The sequence below is a fragment of the Lissotriton vulgaris genome, chromosome 5 (assembly GCF_964263255.1).
Source record: "Lissotriton vulgaris chromosome 5, aLisVul1.2, whole genome shotgun sequence".
In the NCBI taxonomy this organism is placed as follows: Eukaryota; Metazoa; Chordata; class Amphibia; order Caudata; family Salamandridae; genus Lissotriton; species Lissotriton vulgaris.
Genome location: NC_141693.1, coordinates 1,793,779,788 through 1,793,789,687, shown reverse-complemented (window position 1 = coordinate 1,793,789,687; position 9,900 = coordinate 1,793,779,788). Strand labels below are relative to the sequence as shown.

Genomic DNA, 9,900 nt, shown 5'->3' with positions numbered 1-9,900 from the left:
AACAATGCGGTGAAATGGCTAAGCTAGGATTCGAATTTGGGCCTCTTAAAATATATAACAATCGAGAGAAATAATATGCTGGGATAATCAAGGACATTTGAAGGACAATGGTGGACCATCATTGGGGCATCAGCCACTGAAAATGGCTAGGTGTAAGCAAAAGGGAGGGCCCAATAAGCCACTCTACACAAGGCTGGCTAGGGGGACACCTTCAGAGAGCAGTGGTGGCGTTCTGACCTGTGTCTGAGTTGCACACTGTACTAAGGAGTTGATTAGGCTGCTCCAAAAAACACTGACATTACAGTGTGCATACAATACATTACATCACAATAGTTTATCCTTAGTTGTGGAAACCCAAAGAATCAACACAAAGTCCAGCAGTTTGCTTGAGACATCACACATGCTCTTGCTTGTGAGAGATCTTGTTTACTAGAAGAGGCTTGCGGCCTGCCCATTGCTCACCATTGGTGCGCTTCAGTGCTACTCTTGTTTGCTGCCTCCTAACTGGGCAGCATATGCAGGCTTCTCTTCCTCTTCTTTCGTCTGGAGCATGGACCAAACACTGATTGATTTCTTGATTAGTGTTCTTCCACACTTGTTGCAGTGCCTTTTATGTGTGAATAGAGTAACATTAATCAGTTTGTATTGTGACAAATACTTCAGTTCTCAAACCCTTTCAGAGTTCCAAAAAGGGGGACACTTTATCCATGAGACAACCAGATCATTTGAGGTAGAACAAGGGGCAGCATGTATTTTGTGGTGAGTGTAGTCTGCCAGCGGGGTTGGGTCTTGCCTTGATTGAGAAGCAGGGTGCAGCAGTATAAAGTTAAAGCTTAGCCATGCGGGACCACAATGACATTTGCTTAAGAGAATACACAATACGGGGGGCATCAAGAGCGATGGAAGGAATGTTAACCGCATCGCTGCTGCGGTGATTTTTGTGCTGTGCTGCACCATTAAAAAAGCAATGTTACATGACGAGCTCAGCTCGTCATCAGCACACGCCACCCGTGGCTGATGACGAGCCGAGCTCGTCATCAGCATCGAAGGGGTTAAAATGTTACAAAGAAATGAGAAGGCCTTTAAGATTAAGAGCAGGAAACTGGCCCATGAGTGCAACTGTTCACTCAGAAACATTGAGGCCCTTATTTATGAAGGCCTTACGTCACCGGTGCGTCACTTTTAAAATAGGAAAAAGTGACGTACCGGCGACAAAGGCCTTCATAAATCAGCCCCTGTATTCTTTTTGGCCTGAAACAGTTACCACTGGATAAAGACTTTTCTTGTGACTATCATCCCAAGCTATTTATAAAGATCCCATAAATGGGCAGTGGTTACTAGATAACTTTTTGCTAGGGATATGTTGGAGTTGGTTGCATGCGCATTGTCACATGAAGCATGAAATGCTGTGCTCCCCCTTTTGGTACTTCATCTTTTGCCATACATTAAGCAGAGTTTTTGCTGAGTATGTATTAAGTCACTGACCCACATTCTAAATAGGTGTAAAACTGCCGACATTTTCAGCATTTGACTCTCGGTATATGTTAAATATGCCCAGTTTACTTGTTGTGTCTCTACCTATTTTCCTAGCTCTAGGTATTTCAATGGAAGCGTCCTACTGGAATCAGTGGTGTAACAAAGGCCACCAGCCCCTATGGCATAAGGTGGCCACAACCCTTCAGTTTCAGGGGGCCCCATTCATTACAAGAGCAATGGCTATCTGTGAGGTAGGGGAGACACAGGGGTTCCTCATCACAGTTTGCAAAGGGGAGAGGGGGCATCACTTTGCATTATGTAGTAAAGGAAGATGGGGGGGCGTGGCTTGGACGCCGATCGGGATGGCGGCGTGAGCTCGCAGCTCCGCGCGGAATCCCGCTAATTCTCCTGTTTTCGGTACCCTGGGCGACCCGGAGGCGACGCACCTGCCCTCTGAAGTGTAAGGGGACAGCCGGGCACGATCGGCGAGTCGCTGGGGGACTGCTGGCCCCGAGGAGATCGAGTTGAGGAGACGGCCGAGGTGTTGCCGAGAGTGAGAATAAAATGGCGGCGATGAGACCGGGCGGCCCCGGACTTCAGTTTTGAGCCGAGTTGTCGCCGACTGGCAGGAGATCCTGCAACAGATAGATCGGGGCACTAGGATCAACGGTGCTGTGCCCAAAGACCAGTGGACGTTGACCCGTCCCGCCCAGTCCTTGGGAACCCTCGCTGGCCGCCGCCCCGAGATCTCTCCTTCCCCCTTAGGCTTCCGAGGGGGTCGGCTGAACAGGGCTCGCCAAGCTGGTCATTGCTCCTGAGGGTATCGGCGGCGACATCGGACACTGCCCGGTGCCGGGGAGCCGGCACGGAACCACGAGCACAGACACTAGACGGGTACCTGGGCCTGTGACGCGGCACCCTGGAATGGCGGCGATTGGAGGGCCGATGGCTGAGGAGCGCGCTGAGGGGGACCCGGCGACATCGACTCGGATGGGCGAGATTCCTTCGCCGGAGTTGGACCAGGAGCAGCGTCTGAACCGACGTTTGGATGCCATACTAGATGCGATCACCTCGACCAAGGAGGCGCTGCATCAAGATATCGCCCAAGTGGCCACGGGCCTGGGGCTCCTACGAGCGGACCACGCGAAGCTGGCGGACAGGGTCAAGGACCATGACCAACTGTTGCTGGACCTGAAGCCGTCGGTGGTGACGGCGGAACACAGGATCACGGATATTTTGGCCCGGCTGGACTCGCTGGAACGACGGGCGGAGGATGCCGAAGGCCGCAATAGACGGAACAACGTGCGGGTCGTAGGCCTGCCGGAACGGATTGAGGGGGAAGATGCGGTGGCCTATATGGAGAACTGGTTCCGCACAGTGGTGGCGCCGGAGGGGCTTACTCCTTTCTTCACTCTGGAGCGAGCTCACCGGGTACCTGCTCGCCCGCCGGGGCTTGGCCGCCCCCCCCGACCGATGGTGGTGCGGCTCCTCCACTACAAGGACCGGGATCTCCTCATCCAGCGGGCTAGGATGTCGGGCCCATATGAGGTGGAGAACAGCAAGGTCACAATTTTCCCGGACTACACCCAAGCGGTCCAGAAGAACAGGGCATCATTCCTAGCGGTGAAGAAGGAGCTCCGGGAGGAGGGCATCCAATATTCCCTGCTCGGCCCGGCCAAGCTGCGGATCATACTGGATGGCACTACGCACTTTTTTCAGACTCCGGACGAAGTTTGGCAATGGCTGGAGTCGTACAGAGCGGGGACAGACAGGTCGCATAAAAGTAGGCGAGATCAGCCTAAGCCGCCTCGGATTAGGCAATCGCAGCGCATCAGGTCCCGCAACAGGCGCCAGCGGGAGAAGCAAGAGGCTCAAATGGAGGCGGAGAAGAGGGATGCACTCGCAGCGACGGCGGCCATTACGGGGTCGCAACAGACTAGTAAACTGGCAGAATCGGACTCAGGCGGGGAAGGCAGCAGGACGGGAGAAGAACTCTCTGAGGCGGAAAGCTCGAAGGGGCCGATAGTGACCCCACAAACATCGGATGGAATATTTTGCGGCTGAGACTGTTTTGGGACTTGATCGAGACTTCATGGTAGGGTGGTATCCTGTTGGTGAAGAGCGGGTTGCTGGGTATGGGGGCTGAGTGCCTGATGGGGATGAAGGCGCGGGACGCGGGCTCCGCTAGCTGGGATCGGCGGTGACTCACCCCCCTTGGGCCCTTAAGGCCTGCTGTGGTGGAGACCACAGGGTAAGAGTGTGGGAAGTTGGTTCAAGGTTTGGATGGGGGCGGCAATTGGGTTTGTGTGCTCTGTCCTGGGGAGTGGGGTTTGGGGAGTTTTTCTGTTCCGGGTGTGTTTGGGGGGGCAACTGCATTGGGGGGGTTATGAACCTTTATTTTTTGAATCGGACTGTTCGATGTTGGAATGGGGACATTACCTAATTTGAAATGCCGGACGTGGAATGTCCGGGGGCTGCGTACTATGGTGAAACGTCACAAAGTTCATGCATAGCTAGTGCGTAGGGGGGTTCAGATCGCTATGCTACAGGAGACTCATCTCACCAAAAAAAGAGTGCGCTGCATTGCAAAAAAGATGGCGGGCCTGGTAATTGGCACCACTTATTCAGCGTATGCCAGGGGGGTGTTGATCTGGGTGAGGGCGGGGATACCCTTTCAAGTGCTGAATCAAGTGGTGGACCCTGATGGCCGGTTCGTGGCGGTGGAGGGGATGTTGTTTGGAAGAGATGTGGTTCTCTGCTGTGTGTATGCGCCGAACACTGATCAAGCTCGATACTTTGATGGCCTCTCGCAGTCCTTGGCCTCTTTCCTGGCGGGCCCGATAGTGTTAGGGGGGGACTTCAATTTGATCACGGATGTGGCTCTGGATAGGTCCCATCCCCCCCTAGTGGATTCCCCGGTACTCAGGTTGGCCTTGCACAGGAAGGACTGGCAGGAAAGATGGGGGTTGCTGGATGTTTGGCGGGAGCAGCACAGAAACGCCAGGGATTACTCCTTTTATTCTGCTCTCCACGATCTGCATGTCAGGATAGATTCGGTGCTCTGTGGAGGGTCCCTAGCTCCCTTGATTTCTCATACGGAGTACCTGGCTAGGACCATCTCGGATCATAACCCCCTATTGGTGCACATTCAGTGGCAGCGGGAGCGCTCAGCGATACCAACATGGCGGCTTCGGCCGGAGACGCTAGAGGATTCTGTGTTCAGAGACGCGGTCCAGCAAGGCATTGATAGTTGTTTCGGCATGAATGAGGGCACGGCTACGAGTAGGTCCACGGAATGGGATGCAATGAAAGTGGTGGTGAGAGGGGTGTGTCTGGGTAGGTTTTCGAATGCTCGCACGACTGTGTTGAATGCGCTCATGAAAGCAGAGGAGACTTTGAGGGACTTGGAGCGCCGCAGGCCGGCTAGGCCGGACTTGCAGACCCAGTTACTGGAAGCGAAGGAAGTGGTTGCCACCGAGACGGAACGGTTGAGGTGTTACGACTACAGGCAGTATATCGTCAGAGCACATGCGGAACGGGACAAGGTGGGCACACTCTTGGCCAGATTAGCTAACCCGCAACTTAGGTCCGGTCCTCAGCATTAGTACTGCGCGGGGGGAGATGGTGCACTCCCAGGCAGCGGTGTTGGAATGTTTCAGGGTGTACTATGAGGGTTTATACCAGAGTCAGCTGGGAGTGGGGGTTCAGGACATTGCAGACTACCTGGGGGAGAGGCAGCTTCCGGTCCTGGACGAAGAGGACGCGAAGGAGCTGGGGGGCCCGATCACGCTCACTGAAATACGGGTGGCCATTAAACACATGGCCCGTAATAAAACACCCGGGGTGGACGGACTGCCAATTGAATTTTACCAACAATATGTCGACAGCTTGGCCCCCAGACTTCTGGTGGTGTATACGGAAGCTTTTGAGGCCGGGAAACTGCCTGGGTCCATGCGAGAGGCCTTGATTATACCGCTCTTAAAGCCTGGCAGGGATGCGGCGGATGTACGGTCCTATCGCCCGCTATCCATGTTGACGGTGGATTACAAGATTCTGAGCCGAATCCTAGCCACCAGACTGGCCCCACACATGACGGGCTTGGTGCACAGGGATCAGGCCGGGTTTATACCCACGAGGAGCACGGCGCTGAACATTCGCCGCTTGGTGGGAATAATGGACGCCATCTTGGACGGGGAAGGAGCACCGGCGGTCCTGTCCGTGGACATCGAGAAGGCTTTTGATAGTTTAGAATGGTCTTTTCTGGATGGAGTGTTAGAGAGGTTTGGCATGGGAGAGGGGTTCCGCCAGTGGACGAAGGTCCTATATGCCTCGGCGACGGCGAGGGTGCGCTTGGGCGGTCTGGTGTCGGCGGCATACCCGGTGGGTAGGGGCACGCCACAGGGGTGCTCCCTATCCCCCCTATTGTTTGCTCTGGCGATGGAACCTTTGGCGGTCCATGCGAGGTCGGGCGACAGGTACGCGGGGATAGCCAACGGTGAGCAGCGGCATTATATATCGTTATATGCGGATGACCTGCTCCTGTACCTCGACAACACGGCGCGGGCCCTGGACGGTGCGATGGACCTGTTGTCGGAGTTTGGCCAGCTATCGGGCCTCAAGGTCAATTGGGCAAAGACTTGTGTGTTCCCGCTCAGAGCGGGATCGCCCGACCCTGGTGGCGATCTGGGTGTGGTCTGGGAGCCATCTTGTTTCACCTATCTAGGAGTCCGCATCTACCACGCGACTGCGGACCTATTGGAGGGCAACATTGGTCGATGTGTCCGGGCACTGAGGGGCAGCTTGTCCTTCTGGTCGACCCTCCCGCTGACGGTTCTGGGTAGGATCGCGCTTTTAAAAATGGTGGCGCTCCCCCGCTTTCTCTACTACTTCCGGACGTTGCCTGTCTGGATCCCTCAGGGAATCTTCAAAGACCTGAGGACAATGATCATTGGCTTCCTATGGGGGCATGGTCGCCGTAGAGTGGCGCTGAGCACGCTACTTCGCCCCAAGATAGAGGGGGGCATGGCTGTGCCCGATTTTGAGCTGTATTATTTAGCGGCGCAGTTGCAGGTCCTCACACAGAACGTGGCTAGGGTGTTCAGGGGTCCGAAGGAGGACCGGAACCGGGGGATACCACGCCATGTGCTATCCTATATTATCATGCAACAGAGGCTCGAGTTGCGGGCCTCACTATGGAGAAACGGACGCTCCGGCTGTGCTGGCAGAGGAGCCTTCGGAGAGCGAAGGCGACGCGGCCTTATGCACCGGAGATCCCGATCGGTATGCTGACGGCCTTGCCGCACGGGGGAGATTGGTCCCCATTGCTGGACTGGGAGGAGGCGGGCCTACAGGTAGTGGGCGACCTATACATAGATGGGGCCTTAGCACCGTTCGATGCGCTCCGGGAACAGTTTGGGATGCCCGACGGGGAGTTCCTTCTGCACGCGGCAGTAGTGGCTGCTATACAGAAGCACTAGAAAGGGGGGCTCATGGAACCGACAACGACTATGGCGTGCCAGTATGTGGTAATGGCGGCGGGTACGTTCAAGGCTGTGACATGCCTCCATAATAGGATGCTGAATGAGGGACTGGAACCGCTCCAGAGGCTCAAGACTAAATGGGAGGAGAGTGTGGGCCGGCCCATACCGGACACAGCATGGGGCCACATCTTGCGGCGCATGTGGAAGGGCACGAGGAATGCGCGCTTCCAGCAAGTGCATTTCTACGTGCTTCATAGGGCCTACTTAACCCCTGAGAAAATACAGCGGCACTTTCAGGTACCGGATGCCCGATGCCCACGGTGCTCGTCTCCGGGAGCGGACATGGACCACTTGTTCTGGGGGTGCTCGCACTTGGAGGCCTATTGGGCGGAGGTGGGGGACCTCCTAAACGAAGTGACAGACAGGGAGGTGGACTTCGATATGGCGGCATGCCTGTTGCTCTGGTTCCCGCACACCAAACACACCAAGGTGACGAGCAAATTTATTGATCTGGGTCTGATACTGGCGCAAAGGGAAATATCGTGGCATTGGAAGTCCAGGGGGGGACCCTCACTGCGTAGATGGAAGAATGAATTGCTGCGGTGGTCAGACTGCGAGAGCGTGCTCCGGATGAAGCAGGCTGTCAAGAATGGGAATGAGAAGGCTTTGGATGTGGCGCGAGCATGGGAGTTAGTGGTGCAGGCCTTGCGTGATTCTTTGGTGGAGGATGAGGACGGTGGGAATTAGGCCAACGGACACTGCGGGCGAACACAACAGAATCATAATCCGCACTGTAGAGGATCCATCCAACATGTCGGAACGAGGCATATACCTTTTGCAGTTGCCGGGGGGGGGGGGGGGCTTCGGGGGGGTTGGTTGATGGGAGTTTGGGGTGGGTCGGAAGCCAAATAGATGGTTGCCCAACAGGGCACCTTGATTCTAATAGGATGGTGGAGTACTGTGCGGAGTGAGGAATGGCTGGGGGGCGCGGCCAGGCATGATAGACATACAGGGTTCGGGGCAGGACCCGACATGGGCGGTACCACCGATAACCACTGGGATGGCTGACGGAGTGTTGTTGAGGGTGGGGAGGTAAAAGCAGATACGTAAAACGACATATCAACCATGGTCCCTATGGGACGCGCACAGTGATGTTTTCCTATTGAGTGGAGTATCATGCCGCCCGGCCTCCGGGATGCGGGCTGAATGGCTGTGTACGATCTGTGTTCTACTATTGACCGGGGGGGAGGTCACGGGTGCACTGGCTGACTACTTGTATTCTGTGGTTTCTAACTCTGCAATAAAAATATATTTAAAAAAAATAAAAAAAATAAAAAATGTAGTAAAGGAAGATGCAGAGTCCAACTGTGTAAGTACGTAAATCCTTTATTGTAGATTCCTTCTAGGATAGATGAACAGGAGAAGATAGGAAGTATAGGTAAAACCCCACCAGGAGCAAGCTCTAAGCAGCTCAGCCTGAGTTGATCAACTGACACTGTGAGCCAGAGAGAGGCACTGTGAACCAGAGAGACACCCAGGCATTCTATGATGTCATGAACGGTAACAGCATGGTTTAAATGAATGAAGACCTAAGTAGCAAAGAAAGGTGGTCATGCTCACAAGCTCCCCACAGAGTAAACACCCTGGAAAACAAAGACGAGCGTAAACACAGACCCTTGAGAGGGATACAACAGGGTAAAATTCACTCTAGGCAACTGGAAGAGTGTAACCCCATGAAAAAAATTCCCCAGAGAAAAGTTCCCCTGAAAAAAGTATGTTGACACTGAAAAATATGATAAAGCTCCACACTCAAAGTCCTACCAACATGAAACCCTTGGCCACGAATTTCAAGCAGGTAGACTTCGACAGAAGCAGGGTGTCAAAATGAAACGATGTTTAAACAATCTCCACCAAAAATAGGGACCAACGCAGGGTACTAACCCTGTAAAATTACAACCTCCCCTAAATAGAGTACACCACAGGATAGTCAACCTGGGAACTGAAATGGGGCATTGACTACCCACAAATACACAACCTCCCCTAAATAGGGTACACCACAGGATAACCAACCTGGGAACTGAAATGGGATATTGACTACCCACAAATATACAACCTCCCCTAAATAGAGTACACCACAGGATAGTCAACCTGGGAACTGAAATGGGGCATTGACTACCCACAAATACACAACCTCCCCTAAATAGGGTACACCACAGGATAATCAACCTGGGAACCAAAATGGGGCATGGACTACCCGTAAACACACAATCTCCCCTGAGTAGGGTACACCACAGCAAATTTACCCTGGGAACTGATATGGGCATTGACTACCCACAAACACTACCGCCTCCCCAAAGTAGGGTACACCACAGGAAATTTACACTGGGAACTCATATGGGCATTGACTACCCACAAACACTACTACCTCCCCAAAGTAGGGTACACCACAGTCAGAACATCACCCTAGAAAACAAAATTGGGCATTGACTGACCTCACAACCTCCCCAAAGAAGGGTACACCATAGGATTAAAAATAATGTCGCCTTAGAAAACTAGAGCCACAATAGCCCCCAAAACACTTTCCATAATGACCCCAAATACACACAATAGAGCAAACATTCACAAAAATCTTCACAAAAATAATACCACCAAAACAAAAGACTATGCCCAAACAAACGCCCAACCAGAACATACGCTGAGATGCTAAGCACTACCAGAATAAATAAATAAAATACTTGAGCTCCGGTGAGCGGTCTCTCGTCCGGGGTCCACGCACACAGCTCTCGAATTGTCAGACAGACTATAGGATGCAACGTCCTCTTCAGCCCGTTCTGCTGTCCACGCAGCCACGACAGTCTCAGTAACATTGTCCTTGCCCCTGCTCGGACCAGCAACTCCAGGGAACTCCTCGTGGACTAGGCCAGGAGTATAGTGAACAGCAGCA

At 53.6% G+C, this 9,900-nt stretch overlaps 1 long non-coding RNA gene across 1 annotated transcript; it reads left to right on the top strand.

Moving 5' to 3' along the window:
- Positions 1 to 892: 892 nt before the first annotated feature.
- Positions 893 to 9,673, top strand: LOC147717193 (uncharacterized). The gene is made up of 3 exons (XR_015295801.1): positions 893 to 1,797; positions 8,300 to 9,317; positions 9,395 to 9,673. It is a non-coding gene; the product is annotated as an uncharacterized LOC147717193 (long non-coding RNA).
- The last annotated feature ends 227 nt before the right edge of the window (positions 9,674 to 9,900 follow it).